The sequence below is a fragment of the Hemiscyllium ocellatum genome, chromosome 24 (genome assembly GCF_020745735.1).
Source record: "Hemiscyllium ocellatum isolate sHemOce1 chromosome 24, sHemOce1.pat.X.cur, whole genome shotgun sequence".
Taxonomy (NCBI): domain Eukaryota; kingdom Metazoa; phylum Chordata; class Chondrichthyes; order Orectolobiformes; family Hemiscylliidae; genus Hemiscyllium; species Hemiscyllium ocellatum.
Genome location: NC_083424.1, coordinates 6,535,382 through 6,558,511, shown reverse-complemented (window position 1 = coordinate 6,558,511; position 23,130 = coordinate 6,535,382). Strand labels below are relative to the sequence as shown.

At 42.1% G+C, this 23,130-nt stretch overlaps 1 protein-coding gene and 1 non-coding gene across 10 annotated transcripts in view; both read right to left on the bottom strand.

Annotated features, from left to right (window-relative positions):
* fbrsl1 (fibrosin-like 1) overlaps positions 1-23,130 on the bottom strand; it is a 1,050,756-nt gene that overhangs the window by 592,373 nt on the left and 435,253 nt on the right. The window lies entirely within an intron of this gene.
* LOC132827494 (U6 spliceosomal RNA) lies at positions 4,436-4,541 on the bottom strand. The gene has a single exon (XR_009646016.1). It is a non-coding gene; the product is annotated as a U6 spliceosomal RNA (small nuclear RNA).

Here is a 23,130-nt window from a genome sequence, read left to right as displayed (position 1 = left end):
AGTTCCTCTGCATGATGGATTTATGTTTCCCAAACAGCCAAGGACTCTTACGTGATCAGAATGATTTTCAAGCTAATACAAATTGTAAGCTTCAAATGAGAATGAATAACTCTAAACTTAGTTATTTGCTTACTATATTGCACAAGGATCTCAAGTGACAAGTCACAACCATACTATCCACAACATATTGTCTAAAAGACGTGAAAAGTACAAGACCTTAAAATTTCAGAAAAAAAGCACTGTTTTCCTTGTAAGACAGTGCTCAGACAACAGCAGTTTGGATTTTCTTTTACTAGGTGCAAATTCTCTTGAACGGAGTTGTAGCTTTTCATTTAAATAAAAGAGCTTCATACAGTTATATAATTTACAGTTCTTCAAAGAATTACTTCATAATATTATTGATCATGCTGTAGATTGTGGCTTGTAAATAAAAAGCAACACCTATCAATAACCAAATGAGAGCACCAGATTCAAAACTGAAGTTTGCAGAGTCTGTCGTCCATTTGGAAACAGAAAACCACAGGGATGTTGGAGAGAGACCTGAGCCAGGGTGAATTACTTCTGCCCCAAACTGAACCAGGAACCAAAAACCACTCAAATGACTGTAGAGTTTCTAGTTGGTTTGAGAAGTAACTTTAATACTTAAGCTTCCTGAGTTTACACACCCGCTGTCTCCTATTGCCCAAAAGGTTAAACATTAGAGGTTAACAACCAAATAGATTTTGGGATGCGAATTTTAATTATAATCTAGAACTTATAAGTATCACTGTGCTAATTGATGATTTTTGCAAATGACAGCAAAAGTGTTTATGGGAATGTCACATCATGGCAGTAACATTTGGCTTGAGATACTTTCTAATCAACCTATTCAGAGATGTTATCACACACCACTGGAGCAATTGGGACTTGAACCCAGGTCTTCTGGCCGAGAGTCAGGAACACTACTGCTGTGCCACAACAACCCTAAAATAGCTGCCTTTAGAATATTTTGATCATGTAAAGTAGTGCACCTTCAAGATAATAGTAGAGATATTTTCGAATTAATTTGTTCAAATGTTTGATTACACACCTCTGGAGTAGGGTGGGACTTGAACCCTAGACTCTTAGCCCAAAAATAAGGATATTAACTCTGCACCACAAGAATCCTTAGAAGTTTAAGTTGCCAGAGTCCTATCAAAGCATTGAGCTGCACTGGCATTAGAGAGACAACTATTGGTGGTTTAACCTAAAAGCCGCCACACCTCAGGCAAAGGGAGAGGCTGAGAAAGTGTCTTTCATGGTAACCTCAGTCTGTGCAAAATAGCCAGTTTTTTTTTGAAGTGAGGGAGAGATTAGAAGAATGGAATCTGCTTTTTTTAAAAACCAACCTGTGCAGACATGTTATTGCACATTTCTGGAGCAGGTGGCACTTGAATCCAAGACTTCTGTCTCAGAGAAAGAAACACTGTCATTGCATCACAAGAACTTCGATATGTTTAACTTGCCATAGTCCTTCTGAACATAGAGTTGCACTCGCATCAGACAGATAATTTATGGTGATTTAACCTGAGACTCACCACACCTCAGGCAAGAGGGAGTGTCTTTCATGATAAAGCTAGCTATTTTAAAATGGCTGAGGTCAAGACAAATTAAACAACTCATGAATTGGCTTAAATCAATTTAAAGGAACTAGATTGGTTTAATTCCTGTATGAAATGTATTGCAGCACAGTTGCAACCATACAAAGCTGCTCTAGTGACAGAGCACATAAGCAGGAACATGATGGTAATAATCAATAGGTTAACAGGATGTGAAGTGGTTAACATGGAAGGCCTTCAGTTATAATGTTATGAACCACAGAAAGTGAGAGTTCATACAAGTTTAATCTAATAAATGATGGAGTTAGGCACACATTGTGGATGAAAACAAAAGTTGCCAAGTGGCAGAGAGAAGCTAAATACAGCTATTTCTTCCAGAACACAATATCTGCATTCCTGTGCGACCCACACTATGCAAAAATCACATAATACAAATAACACTCAGTGTTAGCAATATAATTGCATTACAGCCAACACATACTTTAAAAGCTTGCCTTTTAGAAACAGCATCCCTATTTAGCTAATCATGTTACAGCAAATTCGGGTTAAGCAAAGACATGTTATAGCAGAACTGACTAAGTTCGAGTAGTGATATTATGATTGGAACGAAGTTGGCCAGGTGGATCAAGTTGAGTATGAGATCTCTAATGGGGCTATTAACTTGGGCCCATTGGGGAACCCTGACTGACAAATAGAAATAGAATTTCCATGGGGTTCTGTTCACTGTGCTCACGTGTAAATAAAGGGCAATTTGGTAACACTGGCCTCTGTGCTGCTATTTCAAGTAGCAACAAATCATTCACAAAAAAAGTAGTATTTTTATTATCTGCATAATGAAGAGGAAGGCTAGAACTTCAGAAAAATTGAAATCCTGGGAAGAATAGCTGATTGACTATATGATTAGATCATATCTACTATATGATTAGATTACTTAGTGTGGAAACAGGCCCTTCGGCCCAATGAGTCCACAATGACCCGCCGAAGCGCAACCCACACATTCCCCTACATTTACCCCTTTACTTAACACTACAGGCAATTTAGCATGGCCAATTCACCTGACCTGCACACCTTTGGACTGTGGGAGGAAACCGGAGCACCCGGAGGAAACCCACGCAGACACGGGGAGAATGTGCAAACTCCACACAGTCAGTCACCTGAGTCGGGAATTAAACCCGGATCTCTGGCACTGTGAGGCAGCAGTGCTCACCACTGTGCCACCTAATCTAATCTAATCTAATCTAATCTAATCTATGAAATAGCAGAATTAAGTTTGAATCCAAAGCAAGGCCAAAGAAAGGAAACTATTTGGGTGATTATATTGGAAGCTTAGGAAGTACAACAATTATTTAAGGATGAACAAACATTTTTAAAGAGAATACCTACACACCTTAAAATGCAGTTGAGATAGCTGTGAAAGACCTATGGGCTCCTGGGCCTTATGTACAGATAAACAGAGTAAAAAGATAGGTGATTATAAAATATTGGCTGAGCCATGCTCAAGATGTTTGTTCAATTCCAAGTATGACATTCAGGAAGGATTAAGATCTTGGAGAGGGCTCAGATGAGATTTACTAGAATGCTAGAAGAAACATAGGACTTAAGTTTTTTTCAGAATTCTGAGAAGCTGGAGGTGCTCTTACAGCAGAGAAGTTGAAGGGGAAATTTAAGAGAGGTGTTCAAAATCAGCAAAGATTTAATACAATGAATAAACAGCAATTGTTTTTAATGACAGGAAAGGTCAGTAATCAAAATACAGACTTAAGATGACTAGCAAAAGAAGCAGAGGTGAAAGAAGAGCAATTTTGTTGATGTAGAAATGATGATGATCAGGATTAAACTGACAGAAGCCAAGAGTACAATAACTTACAACAGAGTTTTGAGGAATTGATCAAACAGTGGTGATATTACTGGATGAATAATTCACAATAATCAAATCTTACTATCACAGCTTTGGAACTTGAATGGAATTAATGAATTGTTTCAAGAACGATGACCATGAAATGTTTGCCGATTGTTGTAAAAATCCACAAAAACCACTCATCTTCTTCAGGGAAAGAAATCGACCATCCCTACCTGGTCAACCCAACATGTGACTCCTGACCAACAGCAAAATAATCACCTTTTAACTGCCCTCTGAAATGGATGAGCCATTCAGTTACATGAAATCAATAAAAAATCTGAAAAGAATGAAACTGGATGAATCACTCATTGACCCATGCACAAAAAACAGCAACCCAGCAAGCATAATCTTCCTTATAACACCTGCAAGTTTCTGCTAAAAATGATACAGATGTTCCACATAATAGTCATAGAGGTCTGAAACAGTTATACTCACCAAATCACACCTTACATTGACTCCAGAGTACATGGCATCACCTGACATCAGGTAAAACATGGACAAAGAAACCTCTTGCTGATTACCATACACCACACCCCCTTCCATCCCGAGCTGGTCAATTAACACTCCGCAGTTGCACACCAAATGGGAGATGCATGTAGAGGGTATCAAGAACATTGAATGCCCTCTGCATGGGGAACTTAAATGCCCAGCACAAAGGCAATGACACAGCAGAATTACTACTGCCCAATCCTTAAAGCAGATGGCTGCCAGACTGGTGCTGCAGCAGGTGGTAAGGTAATAAGCCAGAGGGAAAAACCTACACGACTGCATGCTTACAAATCTACCTGTCACAGTGCATCTGCACACTGCACAGTTCTTGTGGAAACAAGTACCATTTTCACTGCCCTCTGCCCTATGGTGTGGCACTACTGTCTGGCTAAGCAGGATAGATTTCCAACAGATCTAGCAATTCAAAACCAGACATTCAAACCTACCAGGAGCAGTACTAGGCATATCTAAAAATAAGGAACGCTTCACAAATTTGCATATCATCTTATGCAGGGGCCATGCTAATCTTCTCTGTATCGTTCCAATTTTAGTATATGTGCTGCTGAAGCGAGCATTAAAGAGGCTGAAGAAGGGCTCATGCCCGAAACATCAATTTTCCTGCTCTTTGGATGCTGCCTGACTTGCTGCGCTTTTCTAGCAACACATTTTCGCATCTAAAAATAAGGTAACTATCTGGCAAAGTCACAACACAGGAATACCTATATGACAAACAGTGGGCGCAGCACATGATGAGAAACAAATCAACCAGATCAAAGTCCTGCCACACAAAATCGTGAATAGTGGTGCACAAAACAAACTAATAGGTGGTCGGGCTGCACAAATATTCCTATCCAGTACAAAAGTCAAGGCTGGTATATTTGCATCTCTTATTAGCCAAAAATGCTGATTCATCATCCTACTTGCCCTACTCCTGAGGACCCTAGCATCAGAGACAATGATCCTCAGCTCTTTTAGCCATTTTCTGACATCACTTGGAGTGAAATGGAGGCAATGGATTACTGCAAAAGCTATGCTAACATTCTAACACTTGTATTTGGATGGATCAAAGGGCCTATTCTGTGCTGTAGACCTCTATGACTCTATTATAAGAATAATCCTCCAGAAATATCTGCATTCCTCGCCAAATTGTTCAGTGCAACTTGAACACTGTCATCTACTTGACAACGTGAAAAACTGAAAAGGCATGTCCTATCTTTAAGAAGCACGACATTTGAACCCAGCAATATTTTGATTCCATTAGTCTACCTCAATTGTTGACAAAGTGATGGAAGATGCAATCAACAGTACTACCAAGTAGCACTTACTCAGTAACAAGTATTCACTGATGCAGTTCTGTGCCAAGGTTACTCAACTCCAGACCTCATTATAGCCTTGATACAAATACAGACTAAAAATCTAAACTTAAGAGGTGAGGTGAAAATGACTGCTACTGACATCAATGCAGCATTTTGACTGTATGGCAGCAAGGAGCCCGAGCAAAACAGAAATTAATGCAAGTCAGGAGGAAACTCTCACTAATGGGAGTTACACTGTTAAAAAGGATGATGATTTTGGATGTTGGACATCATTCATCTCAGACTTGTATAGGAGTTCTTCTGTGGTGTCCTAGACCCAAACTTTTCAGCTGTTTCATAAATTAGTCTTCTTCCACCATGAGGTTGGAAGTGGAAAGTTTGCTGATGATTAAAGAATATTCAGCATCATTCATGACAGCTCAAATAATTAAACAGTCCAAGTGCAGCAAGACCTGGACAATAGGTAAAAGCAAGGACTGCAGATGCTGGAAACCAGAGTCTAGATTAGAGTGGTGCTGAAAAAGCACAGCTGATCAAGCAGCATCCGAGGAGCAGGAAAATCAATGTTTCGGGCAAAAGCCCTTCATCAGGAATAGAGGCAGGGTGCCTCTATTCCTGACGATGGGCTTTTGCCCGAAACGTCAATTTTCCTGATCCTCGGATGCTGTCTGACCTACTGTGCTTTTCCAGCACTACGCTAATCAAGGCCTGGACAATACCCAACCTTGGACGTATAAGTGCCAAGCAATGACCATCTTCAATGACAGAGAATCTAATTATCTCCCCTTGACACTTAATAGCATTGCCACAGCTAAATCCTTTACCATCAATAGCCTAGAGTTACCATCAATCAGAAAATTAACTGAACCTGCCATATTAAAACTAGTTACAAGAATAGGACACAGTCAGAATGTTGTAGTGCATAACTCAACATCTGCCTCCTTAGCACATAAGACACAGGATTGTGAATGAATACTCTCAACTTGCTTGGATGGGTTTAACTCAAATAATGTTCAAGTAGTTCAACATCATCCAGGACAAGGCAACCCATTTGACTTGCACCCTAACTACACCTTCAAACATTTGGTCACTCTCTCTACATAAATAAATACAAAAGAAGAAGCGTGTACCGTTTTCAAGATGCACTGCACCAGTTCACCAAGTGCCCTTTGAGAGAACTTACCAAACTTGTCCCCACTACCATCTTGAAGGCCAAGAGCAATAAGATGTATGCAAAGGCCATCACCTTCAAGTTGAGTCAAATTCTGCCTTATCAGCAATATGGGTGTACCAACACATGGACTGTGTTGGTTGAAAGTAAATTCCTCACTACTACCATCAATGACATTTAGGAATGGGCAATACTGACTTAGCCATGACACTTGCACCTCTGGAACAAACAAAAAGACTTGCAGCTCAAGAGCACGAGTAGGAGATTTTAGAATGTTTTTTCAAAAATGACCAAAGATATCAACAATTACAGTGCCAAGTGGGATTTTACAAATTATCTCAATCAATTTGACCAAGAGACAAAGGCTTTTAAAAAATATCTTTAGGAATTAGTTGACAATTCTAAGTAATTCATCCATGTCTGTGTCAATTCAGTTTTCTGACTATACCCAATACAATCTAAATCTACTTGAATCTTAGTCTGCAAAACTCAGACTTACATTTTTATGATGTTTATGGAAAGTAGCACATAGACACTTTATCAGGGCTAACTTTTCAATGACATTTTACAACAGCAATAAAAATGCAATAAAATCAGTAAACCACTGAGCGAGCAACACTCAAGTCATGTCTCATTCAGACAAATGTAATTAAGAAACTGGACACCACTTTATTGTTAGCAAGATTTGGAACGTACCTCGTAGTTTATGCATTTTGGCTACTTGCACAAACCTTAAGTTGCAGTCAACTTTTACAGTAATCCAACTCCATTACTTACATCACAGAATGCTTCAACTTTAAAACTGATCAAATGATCGCTCGATGCATAAGTTGCTTCAGGAGAATAACAATGAAAAAATCAAAACATGAAATAATTTCTGAAAACTGACAAATATTTTCAGGAAATGAAATGAAACAAAGCAATCATGATTAAAGATCCAAACATACCTTTTTCATATCTTGGATTTTTTTTGCACCATAAAAATTTCTCCTGGATTCCTGAAAACCAAGGCACTTCATAATGCCAAGTTAGGTTTCTACCTTTGAAAAGTATGATTTTGATTCATGCAACATGATGACAAAACACACCACCCCCTCCTGCACTACCTTTATATATTGTCAAGAGATCAGTGTTTCTTGACCCAACATCAAAGGACTAACATCAAATCAATAGCAAAGTGCAATGGAACCAAAGATTCCCAGCACAGAATTTAAATTTGATTAATAAAACATGGAATGAATTTTTCAAGATAGCAGCACCAGAACAATAGGCAGTGTTCAGGTTCCTAAGCCTGTCCACTCCAGGCTGGCAGCATTCTGTTCTCTCTCCTTTTCATTTTTTTTCTTCTCTTTATTAATCTTTGAGGCCTGACTGTTGCTGGCAGGGTAGTGACTGCAGGATTGGCATCATGAATCAAGACTCCTGACAGCAGAGGTAGTGCCCAGAGCAGAGTTGCCTGGCTGCAGTATGCCCAGAGCCTGGACTTCTGGCTGCAATAGGCTGAGATCCAGGACTCCTGGCAGTATCAGCAAGGTGGTGGAAGCATCACGGTCAGGATTTTCCTGGGGCATCGACATCATTGTTGCTGCAGCTGCAGTTGGGACTCCTGGAGGCCTGGAGCACATTGCAGAGACTTTGCAGAAGTCTTGAAGCCATGCTTGGGACCCAATTTAACCAGCACTGCACAATGGCTCAGTGGTTGGCACTTCTGCTTCACAGCACCAGGGACCTGGGTTCGATCTCACCCTCTGGCGAGTGTGGAGTTTGCTCATTCTCCACATGTCTGCATGAGTTTCCTCCCACAGTCCAAAGGTGTGCAGGTTAGGTGAATTGGCCAAGCTAAATTGTCCATACTATTCAGGGATGTGTAGGTTAGGTGCATTAGTCAGGGGAAATATAGAGTGATAGGGGAATGGGTTTGGACTCTTCGGAGGGTTGTTGTTGTTGACTTGTTGGGCTCAATGACCTGTTTCCACACTGTCGGGATTCTATGAAAGAAGATGAACTCTATTTAAGTGATTTCTTTCTATTCTTTTTGTAATTCAAAATGGCGCCAGATTGTGGTGACAAAACACTATCTTCTTAGACGTGACAATAAAATCATTCATTCAAATACCTAGCAAGCTAGTGGGTTCACGAATGCCCTTCAGAGAAGAAAATCAATCATCCTAACTTGATCTGCCCTATGGATATTCCACAGGAATATGGTTCTCTCTGAACTATCTTCTGAAAATCAACAAAAACAATTAACAAAAATGTTGCCAGATTAAGAGGATTCGAGTTTGAGAGAGGCTGAATAGGCTAGGGATGTTTTTCCTACAGCATCGGAGGCTGAGGGGTGATGTTAGAGAGGTATATAAAATCAGAAGGAGCATGGACAGGGTAAAAAGACAAGGGGTGAGGGTGTCCAAAGCTAGAGGGCATAGGTTCAAGGTGAGAGCGGAAAGATTTATAAAGGACCGAAGGGGCAACTTTTTCATGCAGAGGGTGGTACATGTTTGGAATGAGCTGTACAGCTCGATGACTCTATGAGCAATTCATCCAGCTATTGAATTGAATTTATTGTCATGTGTACCGAGGCACAGTGAAAAGTTTTGTCTCGCAAGCAATACAGGTAAATCACACAGTTAAGTAGCATAGATAAGTAAATAATAGGTAAATAGCAGCAAAAACCAAAACACAAGTACTGGCGAATGATAAGAGTTTGTGAGACCATTCCGTATTCTAACAACAGTAGGATAGAAACTATTTCAAAACCAGCTGGTGCATGTGTTCAGAATTCTGTATCTTCTCCCAGATAGTACAGGTTGTAGAAAAACAGTGCCAGGGTGGGGTGAATCTTTGAGAATGCTGGTGGCCTTTCCTTGACAGCGGACCTGGTAGATGGACTCGACAGATGGGAGATTGGCCTTTGTGATCATCCAGGCCAAGTTTACCACTCACTGTAACGGTCTCCGATCTTGAATGGTACAGTTGCTATACCAGGTAGTGATACATCCAGACAGAATGCTCTCAATTGCGCACCTATAAACATTGGCTAGGGTATTTGCCGTCATGACAAATTTCCTCAGCTGCCTGAGGAAGAGACGTTGTTGGGCCTTTGTAACCATCGAGAGTTAGGTTATTCTCACTGCACCATTTTTCCAGGTCTTCCACCTCCCGTCTGTAGTCTGTATCATTGCCATCTGAGATTCGACTGACTATGGTGGCGCCATCACCAAATTTGCAAATGGTATTAGTCTGGTATTTGGTAACACAGTCGTGGGTATACAGTGGATACAGTAGGAGGCTGTGTACGCACCGCTGGGGGGCTCCAGTGTTGAGTGTTAGTGAGGATGAAATATTGTCCCTAATCTTCACTGATTGTGGCGTGTAGGTCAGGAAACTGAGGATCCAGTTGCAGAGAGTGAGGTTTAGTCCGAGATCACTGAGTTCAGAGGAGATAATAGTTGAATGCTGAACTGTAGTCAAGGAGTAGGATTCTTGCTTAGCTGTTCTCAGTGTCAAGCTGTTCGAGGGAGGAGTGAAGAATAAGTGATATGGCATCTGACGTGGATCTGTTAGTCTGATAGGCAAATTGGAGTGGGTCAAGGGTAATGGGGTGGGGGGGCTGAAGTTGATTAATGCCATGACCAGCCTTTCAAAGCACTTTATGACCACCACAGTTAGGGCCACTAGGAGGTAGTCATTCAGACATATTGATTAAGCCTTCTCAGACACAGGAATGATGGTGGCCCTCTTGAAACAGGCAGGGACAGTGGCCTGCTGCAGGGAGAGATTGAAGATATCCGAGAAGACCTCTGCCTGTTGATCTGCGCATGCTCTGAGGGTACTGCCTGGTATTCCATCTGGTTGCATCGCTTTCCTTGGATTCACACGAAAGAAAAATAATCTGACCTCTGATTCAGTAACTGTTGGGATAGGTTCGTCAGTACTTGTCGGAATAGGTGTTATCTCTCCGCTGAAATTCTGCTCAAAGCAAGCATAGAAGGCGTTGAGATGATCTGAGAGGGATGTGTCATCATCTACTATCTTGCACTGTCTCTTTTTAGAGTCTGTGATGTCATTCAGTCCTTGCGTAGTCACCGGGTGTCCATCTGGGTCTCTAGTTTGGATCAGTATTGGTCCTTGGCTGTCTTAATGGCTCTGAGAAGGTCATACTTGGATTCCTTATATTTGAGTGGGTCTCTTGATCTGTATGTCCTGATACATCCAGGGTTTCCTGTTGGGGAACACCTGAATTGACCTCATCGGTATGCAGACCTTCACACACTTGCTGATAAAGTCTGCAACGTCGTGCAAGGTACCTGGGGACTGTTTGAACATGTCCCAATCAGCCGATTCCAGACAGCATTGGAGTTGATCAACTGCCTCCTCCTACCAACGCTGGGCCTGTATCCGTGAAGGGGGGGGGGTCTCCTGCTTGACCCTTAAGCAGAGAGAAGAAACACAGCATTGTGGTTGGAGTTTCCAAAATGAGGGTGGGGGATGGCAGGTATAGGCATCTTTCACAGTGGTGTAGCAGTGGTCTGAAATGTTCAGGCCCTTGGTGAGGCAGGTAATGTTCTGGTTTAAAGGTTTAATTTAAAGGTGACTAGGATGGCAATAAAGCCTAAGCTTGCCAGTGATGCACATATCCTATAGAAGAATATTTTTTAATGTACTAAAAATGGGGAGGCAATGGCCTAGTGGTATTATCACAAAACTATTAATCTGGAAACTCAACAAATATTAGAACATAAAACAGTACAGCATAGAACAGGCCCTTTGGTCCACAGTGTTGTGCCGAGATTTAATCCTAATGTAAAATATAGTAACAACCTACACATCCCTCAACTCACTGCTATCCATGTGCATGTCCAGCAGTCGCTTAAAATGTCCCCAATGACTCTGCTTCCAGCACCACCGCTGATAACGCATTCCATGCATTCACAACTCTATGTAAGAAACCTACCTTTAACGTATCCTTTATACCTTCCTCCTAATATCTTCAAATTATGACTTCTCGTAACAGTCAATCCTGCCCTGGGGAAGTCTCTGGCTATTGATTCTATCTATTCCACTCATTATTTTGTACACCTCGATCAAGTCTCCTCTCTTCCTCCTTCTCTTCAGAGAGAAAAGTCCGAGCCTATTCAACCTTTCTTTATGAGGCAAGCCCTCCAGTCCAGGCAGCATCCGGTAAACCTTCTTAGCACCTTTTCCAAAGTCTCTGTATTTTTTCTATGTAGGGCGATCAGAACTGGATACAATATTCCAAGTGTGGCCTCACCAGGGACTTGTAGAGCTGCAACAAAACCCCATGGCTCTTAAACTCTATCCCCCTGTTAATGAAAGCCAAAACACCATATGCTTTCTTAACAACCCCATCCACTTGGGTGGCAACTTTGAGGGATCTATTTACTTGCACACCCAGATCCCTCTGTTCCTCCACACTGCCAAGAATCCTGTCTCTAATCCTATATTCAGCATTCAAGTTCGACCTTCCAAAATGCATCACTTCACATTTATCCAGGTTGAACTCCATCTGCCATTTCTCAGCCCAGCTCTGCACTCTGTCTATGTTGAGCTGCAGCCTGCAGTAGCCCTCTATACTATCGACGACACCTCCAACCTTTGTGTCATCTGCAAATTTACTAATCCACCCCTCAAACTCCTCATCCAAGTCATTTATAAAAACTACAAAGAGCAGAGGTCCAACTACAGAGCCCTGCGGGAGCCCACTCAACACTGTCCTCCAGGCAGAATACTTTCTATCTACAACCACTCTCTGCCTTCCGCCAGCCAGCCAATTCTGAATCCAAATAGCCAAATCTCCCTGTATCGCATACATCCTGACTTTCTGAATGAGGCTACCTTGGGGAACCCTATCAAATGCCTTGCTGAAATCCATATACACCACATCCACTGCTCGATGTCGTCGACCTGTCTTGACACCTCCTCAAAAAACTCAATAAGATTTGTGAGGCATGACCTGCCCCTCACAAAGCCACGCTGACTGCCTATAATCACATTATGCTTTGCCAAATAGTTATAAATCCTAACCCTCAGAATTCTTTCCAAAACTTTGCTGACCACAGATATTAGACTGACTGATCTGTAATAGCCTGGGATTGCCCTATTACCCTTCTTGAAAAGAGGAACAATATTCGCCTCCTTCCAATCCTCCGTTACGACTCCCGTGGAGAGTAAGGAGGCAAATATCTTTGCCAGTGGCTTAGCAATCTCCTTTCTCACTTTCCGGAGCAGCCTAGGATAAATCTGGTCTGGCCCTGGGAACTTATCAATCTTAATATTTTCTAAAATTTGAAGCACATCAACTTCATCAGTCTTGATCTGGTCAAGATTGTATCCCAGCTCCTCTAAGTTTTCATTTCCAACAAGTACCTTTTTCTTGGTGAAAACCGAAGCAAAAAACTCATTTAGGGCTTCCCCTATCTGCTCAGACTCCATGCACAAGTTCCTTCCACTATCCCTGATTGGCCCTACCTTCTCCCTGATCATTTTCTTATTCCTCACGTATGTGTAAAATGCCTTAGGGTTCTCCCTAAACCTTCTTGCCAAGCCTTTTTCATGCCCCCTCCTGGTTCTCCTCAGTCCATTTCTGAGCTCCTTTCTAGCAAGCCTGTAATCCTCTAAAGCTGTGCTAGATCCTTGCTTCCTCCACCTTACATAAGCTGCCTTTTTACTTTTGACGAGAAGTTCCTCTGTTCTCGTCATCCAAGGTTCCTTAATCTTACCCCTTCTTACCTGCCTCAGAGGAACAAATTTGTGCATCACTCGCAACAACTGCTCCTTAAATAATCTCCACATGTCTGCTGTGCCCTGTGGAACAATTGTTATCAGTCTATATTTCCCAACTCCTGTCTGATAGCATCATAATTTCCTTTTCCCCAATTAAATATCTTCTCTTGGTAATTGTGCCTTTCACTTTTCAAGGCTATGCTAAATGTGAGGCAGTTGTGATCACTGTCACCAATGTGTTTTCCCACCGCGAGATCTGACACCTGTCCTGGCGAGCACCTAACCCAAAATGGCCTCTCCCCTAGTCGGTCTGTAAGGAAACCCTCCTGAGCACACCTGACAAAATTGGCTCCATCCAAAACATCTGCAGTGAGGAGGTTCCAGTCGATACTGGGGAAGTTGAAATCACCCAGAACAACAAGCCTGCTACTTTTGTATTTTTCCAGAATCTGCCCACCTATGAGATCTTCAATCTCTCTACTGCTATTAGGTGGTCTGTAGAAAACCCCCAATGCAGTGGCTGTTCCCTTGCTGTTCCTATCTTCCACCGATACTGACTCAGTAGACAAACCTTCCTCAACAATTTTCATTTCTGTAGTTGTGATGCACACTCCTGATTAGCAATGCTACACCCCTCTCCTCTTTTTCCACTCTCCCTGTTCTTTTTAAACGTTTTAAACCCTGGAACATCAAGTAACCATTCCTGCCCCAGTGAAACCCATGTCTCCATTATGGCCACAACATCGTAGTCCCAAGCACTGATCCACGCTCTAAGTTCATAACTTTTATTTCGGACACTACTTGCATTAAAGCGTCCACACTTTAACCGATCCCTATGTTTCATCGCATGAGAAACCTTCCTTTTAGATTCAATATATCCTGTCACTGTCACATCTGCAACTGACCCCCCCCTCAAACATGTGGCTCTGATTCCCAACCCCCTGCCAAATTAGTTTAAACCCTCCCGAATCACACAAGCAAATCTCCCACCCAGGACATTTGTACCCCTCCAGTTCAGGTGCAACCCGTCCTTCATGTACAGGTCCCACCTTCCCAAGAAAGTATCCCAATGGTCTAGGTATCTGAAGCCCTCCCTCCTGCACCAGCCTCACAGCCACGTGTTAAGCTGCATTTGCTGACTGTTCCTCATCTCAGTATCTCATGGCACCGGTAGCAACCTGAAATCATTACTCTATTGGGCCTGCTCTTCAGCTTTCAACCTAACTGTCTGTAGTCACTTTTCAGATCCTCAATCCCTTTCCTGGCTATATCATTGGTAGCAATATGTACCACAAACCTGGGACACCAGAATATTCAAGTCCAGCAGATGATGAAATTGGAATTGAGATTTTAAAAATCTGGAAGAAAGAATCCACTGAAGATCATGAAATCATTGTCCATTTTTGGAAAAACCCATTTGGGTCACTAATGTCCTTCAGGGAAGGAAATTATGCCAACCTCGCCTGGTCTGGCCTCCATGACTCCAGACCCACAGCAATGCAAGTGGCTCTCAAATGCCCTTTGAAATGGCTCACCAAGCCATCCAAACTTGTATAAATTACTACAAATCCTCAAGAACGAACTGAAATGTTGACCTAAGCACTGAAAAAGGCAATATCAGAAACAGCTTTGTCGACACTGCAAAGTTCTTTTTACAAACAGCTGGGGGCTAGTGCCAAAATTGGGAAAGCTGTCTCACAGAACAGTCAAGCAAAACTCTCAGACAGTCATACTCACCTGATGGAAGATATCCCAGACACCACCATCACCACCCCTGAATAACTCCCGTCCCAGAGCAGGATAGGTGCAGTACAGGTGGCAGCACAATGGTGTACAGTCAGGAGGTAATTGCCCTTGGAATCCTTAACATTGACTTCAGAAGCCATGAAGTCTCATGGCTTCAGGTTAAACATGGGCAAGTAAACATTCTGATTACCACGTATCATCCCCTTGGCTGAGGAATCCTCCATGATGAACAACATTTGGAGAAAGCACTAAAGGATAGCAAGGTCACAAAATATATTCTGGGTGGGGGATTTCAACGTCTACCACCAACAGTGGCTCGCAGTAGCATGACTGATTGAACTGGTCAGGTCCTAAAGGACATAGCTACTGGACTGGGTCTGCAGCAGGTGGTGAGGGAAGCAACAAGAGGACAAACCATACTTGACCACACCATACTATCTGCCTGCTTTTGTCCATGAATCTCTTTACTGTTGAGAAATAAATGTAGGCTAAAGAACTCTGGGAAATAAATATGGATGTTTTGTAAACAGTGCATATTATACAACAGGAAGTCCTAAAAGTTGAATTTCTGTATTGAAGGCCAATTTTGACGTTATTAGGCAAGAACTTTCAAAAGCTGATTGGGGGCAGATGTTTGCAGGTAAAGGTACAATTGGAAAATGGGAAGCCTTCAGAAATGAGATAAAGAGAGTCCAGAGAAAGTATATTCCTGTTAGGGTGAAAGGAAAGGCTGGCAGGTGTAGGGAATGCTGGGTGACAAAAGAAATTGAAGGTTTGCTTAAGGAGGAAGAAGCATATGTCAGTTATAAACAGGATAGATCAAATGAATCCTAAGAAGAGTATAAAGGCAGTGGGAGCATACTTAAGAGGGAAATCAGGAGAGCAAAAAGGGGTCATGAGATAGCTTTGGCAAACAGAGTTAAGGAGAATCCAGAAGCTTTTTATAAATACATTAAGGACAAAAGGGTAACTCAGAAGAGAATAGGGCCCCTCAAAGATCAGCAAGGTGGCCTTTGTGTTGAGCCACAGGAGATGGTGGAGATACTAAATGAGTAATTTACATCAGTGTTTACTGTGGAAAAGGACATGAAAAATATAGAATGTAGGGAACTAGATGGCGACATCTTGAAAAATGTCCATATTACAGAGAAGGAAGTGCTGGATGTCTTGAAACACATAGAAGTGGATAAATCCCCAGGACCTGATCAGGTGTACCCTCGGACTCTGTGGGAAGCGATGGCTGAGCCTCTTACTGAGATATTTGTACCATCGATAGTCACGGGTGAGGTGTCAGAACACTGGAAGTTGGTGAACATGGTGCCACTATTTAAGAAAGGTGATAAGGAAAAGCCAGGGAACTATAGACCAGTGACCTTGAAGGTGGTGGTGGGCAAATTGTTGGACGGAATCCTGATGGACAGGATGTATATGTATTTGGAAAGGCAAGGACTGATTAGATATAGTCAACTTGGCTTTGTGCATGGGAAATCATGTCTCACAAACTTGATTGAGTTTTTTTGGAGAATTAACAAAGAAGATTGATTGTGCAGAGCGGTAGACGTGATCTGTATGGACTTTAGTAAGGTGTTCGACAAGGTTCCCCATGCGGGACTGGTTAGTAAGGTTAGATCTCATGGAATACATACAGGGAGGACTAGCCATTTTGATACAGAACTGGTTCAAAGGTTGAAGACAGATGGTGATGGTGGAGGGTTGTTTTTCAGACTGGAGGCCTGTGACCAGTGGAGTGCCACAAGGATCGGTGCTGGGTCCCTACTTTTCGTCATTTATATAAATAATTTGGATGTGAGCATAAGAGGTATAGTAAGTAAGTTTGCAGATAACAGCAAAATTGGAGGTGCAGTGGACAGCAAAGATGGTTACCTCGGATTACAATGGGATCTTGATCCGATGGGCCAATGGGCTGAGGAGTGGCAGATGGAGTTTAATTTAGATAAATGCAAGATACTGCATTTTGAGAAAGCAAATCTTAGCAGGACTTATACACTTAATGGTAAGATCCAAGGGAGTGTTGCTGAACAAAGAGATCATGGAGAGCAGGTTTAGTTCCTTGAAAGTACAGACACAGGTAGATAGGATAGTGAAGGCGGCATTTGGTATGCTTTATTGGTCAGAGTATTGAGTATAGGAGTTGGGAGGTCATGTTGCAGCTATACAGAATATTGGTTATGCCGTTTTTGGAATATTGCATGCAATTCTGGCCTCCTTCCTCTTGGAAAGAAGTTGTGAAACTTGAAAGGGTTCAGAAAAGATATACAAGGATGTTGTCAGGGTTGGAGGATTTGAACTACAGGGAGAGGTTGAATAGGCTAGGGCTGTTTTCCCTTGAACGTTGAAGGCTGAGGGGTAATCTTATGGAGACTTATAAAATCATGAGGGGCATGGATTGGGTAAATATATAAGGTCTTTTCCCTTGGGTGGGGGTCTCCAGAACTAGTGGGCATAGGTTTAGGGTGAGAGGGGAAAGATATAAAAGAGATCTTAGTGACAGATTTTTCATGAAGAGGGTGGTTTGCGTATGGAATGAGCTGCCAAAGGAAGTGATGGAGGCATGTACAACTGCAACATTTAAAAGCCATCTGAATGGGGATATGAACAGGAAGGGTTTGGAGAGATATGGGTTGGGTGCTGGCAGGTTGGACTAGGTTGGGTTGGGATATCTGGTCTGCATGGACGTTATTTCCGTGCTGTACATCTCTATTACTCTAAGTGCTGGATGTCTTATAAAACAAAGTTGGATAAATTTCCAGGATCTGATCAAATGTATTCCAGGATGCTGTGGGAATTTGGGGAGGAAATTACGGCGCCCCTCATGGAAATAGGTGCATCCGCTATAACAATGGGTAAGGAGCCAGGTGACTAAAGAGTGGCTAATGTTGTGCCTTTATTTAAGAAAGGTTGGAAGGAGAAGCCTGAAAACGATAGACTGAGCATCTGACATCAGTGATGGGGGAGTTGTTGGAGGAAATTCTGAAACATAGGATTTACATGCATTTGGCGAGGCAAGGAATGCTTAGAGATAGTTAGCATGGTTTGTGTGAGGAATTGAGGTTTTTGAGGAAGTAATCAAAAATGGTGATAAGGGTAGAGCAGCGAAACTCATTTACTTGGACTTTAGTAACGACAATGATACGGTTCTGCATGGTGGACCAATGAGTAATGTCAGATCACACGGGATTCAGGGTGAGCTTGCCAACTGGATATAAAATTGACTTTACATAAGGACACAGAGAGTAGTGGTAGTGGAGGGTTGCTTTTTGGACTAGAGACATGTCACCAACTGTGTTCCACAGGGATCGGTACTGGGTGCATTATTGTTTGTCATTTATATATGTGATTTGGATGAGAATATACGAGGCGTGGTTAGTAAGTTTGCAGATGACACCAAAGCTGTAGTTACAGTGGACAGTGAAGAAGGTTATCCCAGATTTAAAAGATCTTCATCAATTGGGTCAATGGGCTGAGGAGTGGCAGATGGAGGTTAATTTGCATAAATGCCAGGTATTGTGTTTTGGTTAAACAAACAATGAAAGCATTATACAATTAATGGTAGGGCCCTGGACAGTGTTGTAGAACACAAGTTACTCAGAGGTTTAGATACACTATTCATAAGGTGTTTGCTGATGGAAGCACAATGTTCAGAACCATTCAGATACTGAAGGAATCTGTGTCCAAATACAAAGAGATCTGGACAATATTTAGCTTTGGACTTCCAACTGGCAAGCAACATTTGTACCAGAGAATGATCACTTCCAACAAGGGAGAATATAGTCATCTCTCCTTGTCATTCAGTGGCATTACAATTACTGAATTGTCCACTATAAATATCCATGGACATGAAACTGAACTGGACCAGTCATATTAATATAGTGGCTAAAGGAGTAGGCCAGAGGTTGGGAATTCTGAGGCAAGTCTTTCATCTTCTGCCTTCTCAAAGCCAATCTGTCATCTAGAAGGCACAAGTTAGCAATTTGATCGAATACATGCCTGGATAAATGCAGCTTCAACAGCACTCAGCCTTGTCCTGATTGTTTTAATTGGCAGATGGGTGCCAGAGTCCATTCATGCTGACTTTCAGAGGCAGTGGTAAGTTCTATATACAAGATGCACTGCAGCAATTCACCAAAGCTTGTTTAGATGGTGCTTTTAAAGAAATGACCTGCAGCACATGCAGAGGAACACCATCATTGCAAGTTCAACTCCAAGACATGATATGGAGGGGCCGGTGTTGGACTGGGGCGGACAAAATCAGAAGTCACACGATGCCAGGTTATAGTCCAGCAGATTTATTTGAAATCACAAGCTTTCAAAGTGTTGCTCCTTCATCAGGTGAAGTGCAATGATGAGGGGGCAGCACTCCAAAAGCTTGTGATTTCATATAAACCTGTTGGACTATAACCTGGGTATCGAGTGACTTCTGACCAACTCCAAAACACACAGCATTTTTACTTGGACTAGATTAGTTCCTTTTATTGTCACTGGGTCCAAAATTCAAACTCTCTTCCTAACAGCACTGTCAGATGTTCTAGACTGGTTCAAAAGGGTGGCCCACCACCACTTTTTCATGGGCAACTAAGAATGGTCAATGACAACACTCAAATCCTGTGAAAGAATTCTTTAAAATGCAGTGATCAGGAAATGATTCTTTTTCCCTTTTTGTAACACAGATTGCCAACTTCTGGTCAAATAATTTAAGCCTGTAGTTCCAGATTAAAAACTATGAAAGGAGAGGATTTTAAAATCACTGGAATAAATCCACAATTCTCAGTATAGTTAATTGTAAACTTGCTTTTCTAATCAGATTTAGTGGGCTGCCAAGGTTATCTACTCCAAAAGGTTGAGACAGATTCCTTACAGCCAGAAGAAACCCGAAGCCTTCACCCTTGTAGTCGGACCTCAAGTTTCTCAATGCTCTTTTGTATCCTTTCCTCTTTTGCCCTAATTCAATCGTGTATTCCTGATCCACCTTGAATCCCCAACCTTTTTTGTTAGATTCAGCCCACTCTCTCTCTAAACAAAAGATATAATATAGTTAATCTTAATATTTTCATTCTAAAGTTTTCAAACAATCTTGTTGTAATGTATGTATTTCACACAATTATGTACAAATCTGAGCTAATTAATTTTTACTGTTTGAATGACAGGCTATATGTAGTGGATCAGAAAATTGGCTGAGCTAATCTAACAGGCCTTAAATAAAAATAGTCACTATTACTATTAAAAAAATAAAGTGGATTGGGGGGGGGGGGGGGGAAGAAGATGGACAAAGTGATTGTTCTAAAAATCCTGATTTAAATTATTTCAAGACAGCTTATTCTAATGAAACAAAACCAGTAGCTCCACCACCCAACAAAACGGAAAAGCAACAAGGCAAACAGTATACTCACAATGTTTTCTGCAATTGACAATTTTTCAGTATTTAAAAAACTGCAGTGTGATTTGAAAAATGTTTTGCTAATGACAGTCAATTAGACCACCCAGTTATTTCCATATAAAGATCTGCCAGCTCATTTCTGCGCATCTGTGCGACAGTGAGATTCGGATAGAAACAATTTTATTGACAGGGTTTACTTAAAGATGCATGACCACCAGAGATTACTGAATTACAAAAACGTAGTCCTTACAATTTCAATAATATGTACAGTCATGGCTCCAGAAAAACTTGTAGCACGTCTGTGTCCTTAACTGTGAAAACTAAATCAGCCTGTTGCTCCCAGTAATCTACCCCTCTTGGGCACCTTGCACATGGTTTGCAGAATATTTTTGCTTGCAGTAACCATTGTAACTGGAAGTTATATTAAAGTCTCATTCTTTTACAAGAATCAACAGTTAAAAGCAACTAATAAAATTTATTGGACACTTGATAAATTTTATTTTGTGAAAAAGTTATAAACATCACAAAGTGCTTTGAGATTCTGCTAAATGGTGCTGGGGGGGGAAACATGCAAAACTGCTGGGAGATGCCAACAAACCTATGGAGGTGGATCCAACAACTTGGGCATAGGGCTTATGAAAAATTCGTTACAAGTGCATATCCTATTGTACTTGGATATTTGGCTTTGTCTGCCTTATGTGACAATAGGAACTCTGGTTTTGAGATTTGTAAGAGAATTAAGACAGATTTATGGCCACCATTAAACAAATACATTTTCTTTACAGTAACACTACTTTTGTTAATTTCCATTAAAATAACAGTCAAAGGAATTTGATCAAACATGTTGATAGTTCAGATAGTAATATTCACGTCAGTATAATTTCCAGGTCAGGCCCTCAGTGATGGATCAGATTTTCTGGGGCCCTCTTTTTCTTAAAAGAAGGGAGCTTCATACTTCTGATAGATTATTTTCAGAACTGTGAAGTCGTACTTCATTTCTGACAGTTCTACTCATAGCACAGAACTGTCAGGGGAAGGCAAATCACTTCCCTTTTTCACAGCAGGTAGCCATTGTTTTGCATTTTTGTAACACATTTTTCATAAGCCCTATGCCCAAGTTGTTGGATCCATTTCCATAGGTTTGTTGGCATCTCACAGCAGGTAGACATTTTGAAGCTGCTATTAAAGGTTAAGTATGATGTAAGGGTGCTGGGAGGGTAGGGCACCACTGGGTAGAGGTAATCGAGTGCTAGGTAAGTAGGGTTACAGCTGGGGAGGGGACTAAGATGCCAAGTGGTAGTATACCAGATGGTCAGGAGCTAGCATACCAGGCACATATGATGACAGGTGAGTAGGGTCACAAATGAGGTGAGGATAAGGTGCCAACTGGACAGGAAGCCACAAGGAGGAGTTAGGGTGTCAAAGTGCAAGGGAAACATGCAAGTAATCCAGTGTTTATGTAAGGTCAAGGTGGACAGGAAAAATTGGATCATGTGCATGTGTGGATGCGCATGATGGTCAAGAACGTGAAATTGACAAGAAATCCAGTCAAGGTGGTAGCAGGGCATGTTTTGGGGACAGGTGGGCGTGGCTTTCAAGTGTCATGTCAAGTCTGTATGCTGAGAAGGTTAGAGTAAACTAAAGTAATCAGAACCCTTGAAGTCCCTGATTTAAATGGAGACTTTAGGATGGTTCCAAGCGTAGAGGAATTGCCTAGCGGATAATTTAGCTCCTGCCTGGCCAACCAAAAATCCAACCCAAGGACTATTTGTAGATTATTCTCCAGTATTCAGTGTAAGTTTGTTCTGAGGTTTTAGTAACTTCTGAAGAATCTCTGTTGAGAGCAAGGTATTGAAGTTATAAACAATGTGCCTGCCCCCTTTGCTGGCTATAGCACATGCTAATGATTGACAGCGATTGGCATGCTTTTCTCCTCACTGTTGAATGATAATATGAACCAAGTTTATTTTGAATTTTACAAGGTTTTCAAAATTTAAATGTATGCAAAGTGGTCCAATGAATTTTTGTTAAATTTATATTTTGACAGAAAATCTTTAAATTGAGACATTCCGGATTGAACCTAAAATTGACTTGGACTACACCTCCTCCCACCCTGCCCCCTGTAAAAACTCCATCCCATATTCCCAATTCCTTCGTGTCTGCCGCATCTGCTCCCAGGAGGACCAGTTCCAACACCGCACAGCCCAGATGGCCTCCTTCTTCAAGGACCGCAGATTCCCCCCAAACGTGATCGATGATGCCCTCCACCGCATCTCCACCACTTCCCGCTCCTCCGCCCTTGAGCCCCGCCCCTCCAACCACCACCAAGACAGAACCCCACTGGTTCTCACCTACCACCCCACCAACCTCCGTATACAGCGTATCATCCGCCGTCATTTCCGCCACCTCCAAACGGACCCCACCACCAGGGATATATTTCCCTCCCCTCCCCTATCAGCGTTCCGCAAAGACCACTCCCTTCATGACTCCCTCGTCAGGTCCACACCCCCCACCAACCCAACCTCCACTCCCGGCACCTTCCCCTGCAACCGCAGGAAATGTAAAACTTGCGCCCACACCTCCTCCCTCACTTCCCTCCAAGGCCCCAAGGGATCCTTCCATATCCGCCACAAGTTCACCTGTACCTCCACACACATCATCTATTGCATCCGCTGCACCCGATGTGGCCTCCTCTACATTGGGGAGACGGGCCGCTTACTTGCGGAACGCTTCAGAGAACACCTCAGGGACGCCCGGACCAACCAACCCAACCACCCCGTGGCTCAACACTT